Raw genomic sequence first — 5,888 nt, forward strand, 5'->3', positions numbered from 1 at the left:
CTTTATTTATTGAGGAACGCATAGATAAGAGAAGTGTGCATAAAATTTTAATTTTTACAAAAATAGAAAAATAAAACCTATTTATCTGCATCATGGTGAGGCTACTTAGTAATCTCTCATCAAATCCTGCTTTGTATTCTATTTTTATATAGTAAAAGAACTTATCCGAGAAAATATTGCTTTTATATAAGATCATCAAAAGGAGCATATAATAAATGTCCGATCATTGGGGCGTATGAGATTAAATAATCATTCTTAATTTAAATTAAAAACGTGTAACGCTCAAAAAACACCTTATCACAGTAGGAGAAGGATTGTTTCGAAGCTTCCAAATGTGATTGGTGATTACATATAAGGCCACAAAATAGAGAGAGAGAGAGAGAGAAGGGAACTGATGATAACTTGCTTTGACAATTCAGCAAACAATATAAACGCGCAAGACATGGGCCCACAACATGGCTCACATAATTCACCGCTTTTAAACAACACGTCGTCACGTGTCCATTCGTCCCCCACAATATGTAAAGTTCTCTCTTTTGCACGCAACTAATTCAACACCCGTGCAATGCCGGGGTATGAATTCACTGTCCGTTTAGGTTCTCTTTGTGTTATCTTTGGTCCTATCTCACTTTTTTTTTTTGCACGATAATCCTTCTTCTACGGCGCTGTGGGGTCCCCTCTCTAGGTAGTGGGATCTTCATTTATGGTTTGGTTTTTTTTCCACCGGTCACCGTGAATTTGATTGCCTCTTCGAGAGCTATAAATATGATTGCGATCTGTGAGTCATTTTTTTCAAACTCAGAAGACCAAGGCAAGCGAGTTGCAAGGTGGCAGAACCAAGAAGCCTCTCTCCCACCCCTTTCCTCTGGCACAGTATGCTCCAATACTAGATTTTCAAATATGTTTTGAAAATGATTTGGAGCTTACTCCACTTTTTTGTGGCACTCGTTATCACAATAATGGTGGAAGGACTTTATTTTTACTAAGAGTGGGTATATACGTGTATAGTACATGAACTAAGTTTTTAAGTGGACCCAAAAAATTCTCCAAGTCCAAGTCCAACCTACAACTACAAGCTACCAAATTTTAGACCTCTACTTGCTTTTATTCAGAATCACAGAACTCATTGTACCGTTCAAATCTCTAATATGTTCAATTGTGGAAGTAAATAAACTAATAGCTATCCGTACCGTTATCTACCCTGACTCCGATTCTTTTTTTTTTTTTAATATTACAAAGGGAAGCTTAGAGCTTGAGATAGTTCAGGGATAGTTAACTACCCGTACAAGTCCACTAGCTATTTCGGGCATATTACCTATTTCAGCTTCTACATATCCTGTACAAAAACCAGGAATATCCTGTAGTACTAAAAATTCCTGTTGTATTAAATGGGCCATCCTAGCAAGCTTATCAGCACATTCTAAGTTTTCTCTAAAGGAGTGTATGATGTCTACATCCCAGTGAGTGAAAATGACGTCTCTCAGTCACTGAATATTTTTCCTTAACAAGTGTGACTGATCACAATCCATAAATAACAGTTGAATAGCCTCCAGAGAACTAGTGTATAGTTTGATCTTTTTGTATCCTAGCTTTTGACAAAGTCTTAGACTTGACCCAATAGCGTGAATTTTAGCTGCAGTTGATGGAATGAAACCTAACTTCTGTTGAAAACCACACTTCCACTGTCCGTTCTCATCAATGATGAAACCTCTACAAGCTGCCTCACCTTGTCCTCTCTTTGATCCATCTACATCCACTCGAACATAACCCATTGGTGGCAAAACTCGTTGTGTTTCTTTCTGATCTTGAAGCTGGAAGATTTTGTGATGATATTTATCTTCAGCTACCCCTTCCATGAGATGGAATAGGATCTTGTGCATTAAGTCTCTCGGTTGATCTACACTCTCCCCGAATGCTTTCCTGGATCTGTTTTTCCAGATGACCCAGTAAACGATTCCAAAGATTCTATTCCACGGCCATCTTGTAAATTTCCTGCCTTCTGGGTTGTTCTTCATGTTCCACCGAAGCCACACCTGTAAATTTCCAAAGAAAAAAACAAAATAATAAAGAGGGTTAATCATAAGTAACCACACTCTTTTTGCTGCCTCACAGTCTCTCAAAGTATGAAGTGTATCTTCCTCCCAATCACACTTAAAGGGGCATTCATTGTTTTCATTGGGACGCTCATCACTTACTCTATTTTTTAAATATCTAAGTAAATATTATTATTATTATTATTATTATTATTATTATTATTATTATTATTATTATTATTATTATTATTATTATTATTATTATTATTATAACACTGATGCAATATTATTGTTTCTAAAGTTGCCGGTTATATTTTAGACAGTTATATTTTTCAAGTGGGAATATTATTTGACTGATGATAATATATATAATGCTTTTTAAAAATTAAATATTGTAGATTTCAGTTATAAAATCTAAAATCCAAAACCATTCAATTAACTAAGAAATGACAAAATGGGCCATTTCTCATCTATAAAATAATGCTCACACTTATTTTTCTATTTAAAATTATTAATGAAGCAACCAATAAAGAAAAATAGGAAGGTATGAGAGAAAATTTAAATATATTTTTTAAATTGTTGAAACTGTATAGATAAAAAAAATAATTGGTTAATAGGATTGGGAAGTTACATTATTTTTGTATTATTTAATTTTAAATTTAAAATATTTATTAACACTAAAATTAATGTAAATTTCAAATTTTAAAAATATATCATGGCTGTTATACTTGTCATGATTTTTAGAATCAAGGAAGTTATTTCACTCAATTCAAATGAGAATAAACAATAAATATTTTTGGAATAAATAACTTTTGTTAACTTTAAACTTAAGATATTTTTTAAGATAACTTTTAATCCTAAAATGTAAATAACAACTCAACTAAAATACTTTAAACAGAAATAATGTGAGATAAGTGGCAAATTTATTATGAGAGATAACTGCCAATTTTATCAAGATAGGGTGAGGAACGCATAGATAGGGGAGGTGTGCATAAAATTTCAATTTTTATAAAAATAGAAAAATAAAACCTATTTATCTGCATCATGGTGAGACCACTTGGCAATCTCTCATCGGATCCTGCTTTGTACCCTACTTTTATATAGTAACTAGTTTAATACCCGTGCAATGCATGGGATACATTCAAGACAAATAAAAAGTTGTACAACTGACACCTTTTATCTTCTTTTTTTTTAACATGCAACAATTGTTGGGAAGGAATAAAAAAAACCTGATAGATGAAAGGATCATAACTCAAAGAGAAAATCAGTTTATGACCTTGATTTTATAATATTTATATTTTCAGTTGGATCCACACAAAACTAAATAGTTAGCTATAAATCGGCATTTAGCTTTAAGAGGTTGAGAAAGGCATTGACTACATAAAATTTGGAATGAAAATTTAGTGACTACATAATTGTTAAGACAAATCTTTTTTACCCAAATCAATGGAATGAAAATTTGGTGCTTTCATTGTTGACTACATAAAATTGGAGAGGTGAAGAGTGAAAGAATTGCCCAAAAAACTACCTTAAAACAATTGCTTCTAACCACCACATGTATATATAGCCACAAACTCATACACACAACCAACCCTACTACCTGTAACCGTCACTAAACCCACACTCACCACCATGGGTTGTTATAGTCGAAAAGGCTGATTGTTACAAATCTTATGACAAAGCGGAAACGATCACAATATAATAGCTAAACACAAAATTTGAAAACCAAAAAGTATGCAAAGTGGGAAGGTGTGGCTGCCGTCTAATCATGAACAACAACCCTTAAAATTTTATTTTAATCCATTAATTAATCCAAACAATAGCCGCTTTTTGTGAAATGTTAATTTTAATTGAAATATTGAAATATTAATTTAAATTTAAAATTTGAATTATTAATTAAATTTTATTTAAAATATGAAATATTAATTTGAAATTAGAAAATTGCCTAGAAGAAAACCTTGGAATATGGACCAATATGGATGCAGTGATCAAAACTCACAACATTAGAAATTCCTCCCTATTTTCACTTTCAATTAAAAAATCTGCCTCAAAATATAGAATAACAATAGGAACTGCTATCATTTCATTTTTCCCATTTTATTTTTCCAATTAAAAAAATCCTCTATTTATCTAAGATTATAGCTTGCCACGTGGAATGCTGTAGAAGATTATTGATTGTTGACAAAGCTAAATGTTGTGAAACTTTATTTACAGTTTAAAGATTTATATTAATTTGAATTTAAATATGGAATATTGATTTGAAATCTTAAAACTAACCAACCTAAAAAAATTTCGCCCAAAAAAGTAACAACATGGCATAAGTCTATTCAATTGTTTTTTTTTAATTTTATAAATATATTTGTAATTCAAAATGATTTAATTGGGGGGATGGAGAACCACTTTTTATGAACTATTAATTTTAATTTAAAATTTGAAATATTAAGAGCTTTTTTTTAGATTATTGAATTTAATTTCATACCTGAAATATTCTTAATTGTAATTAAAAAAATTCCTATAACAAAGTAATAAAATCAACGTGTTCTGGTGATCAAACTTCACATGTCGGCCTGCAACCAACTCTTGCTTTGTAACCAACCACCAAATAATCGTGAGATAGATCATGTTTTAAATTTTAAATTTTGTGAGGACAATTTTTTCTGTGAATAATTTGCCAAAAAAAAAACAAAGAAAAGAAAAACACATGAATAGGAGAACATGTGTAGGAACATAACTGCATGAATAGGGGAACGTGGGTAGAAACGTAAACACATGAATAGGGGAACATGGGTAGAAACATGACTTTTACAAAAATTTAAAAATGAGGACCATTTATCTACACATTGGTGATGCCACGTGTCGTACTGCTAGCAACTCCTACCTTGTACTCTACTTTGATATATTAATAGACTAGTACAGCGTTCGTGCAATTCACGGGTGTGACTTGGTACCTCTTTGTATAGTATAAAAAATTGAATCACTTTATTTAAATATATAATAAAAAACTGTCACGATTATATATATCCCAATATCCTCATAACTAATTTAAAAACTTCCAATTATCAAAATATATTTAAAAAACTGTCACGATCATATAATAAAAAATTGTCACGATCATATAAATCACGATCGGATAAATATACCCCAATATCCGCGTAACCAATTTATTTTAGGAAATTGCTGATAAAGATATACTAAAATCGAAATATATTTAAAAAAACTGCCACGATCATATAATAAAAAACTGTCTTGATCATAAAAATCACGATCAGATAAATATACCCAATATCCTCATAACCAATTTATTTTAGGAAATTGCTAATAAAGATATAATAAAAAACTGCCCCACATTTCTGGATTTTGTGATTATAGCCCTTCCTATAATTTATCAATTTATAAATTAGATCATGTAAAATAATTTGAAAAAAGAAGAAATTCTAGGTTTATTAGTTTAAACTAAACCCGATTACCAACGTGAATATATAAGACTATTAGAAACATGGGCAGAAAATGGTTTAAAAACATAGTTCAAAAAAGTGAGATTTTTGGTTTAAAAAAAAAAGAACATTTATCTACCCATAGATGATGCCACGTGTCGTGTTATCAACTACTCTTGCCTTATACTCTACTTTTATATATTAATAGATAAATATACCCCAATATCCTCATAACCAATTTATCTTAGGAAATTGCTGATAAAGATATAATAAAAAACTGCCCCACATTTCTAGATTTTGTAATTATAGCCATTCCTATAATTTATCAATTTATAAATCAGATCATATAAAATAATTTGGAAAAAGAAGAAATTCTGGGTTCATTAGTTTAAACTAAACACGATTACCAACGCGGATATAT

The sequence above is a fragment of the Neltuma alba genome, unplaced genomic scaffold, assembly GCF_004799145.2.
Source record: "Neltuma alba isolate B1F8T4 unplaced genomic scaffold, ASM479914v2 tig00012028_pilon, whole genome shotgun sequence".
NCBI classification, from domain to species: Eukaryota; Viridiplantae; Streptophyta; class Magnoliopsida; order Fabales; family Fabaceae; genus Neltuma; species Neltuma alba.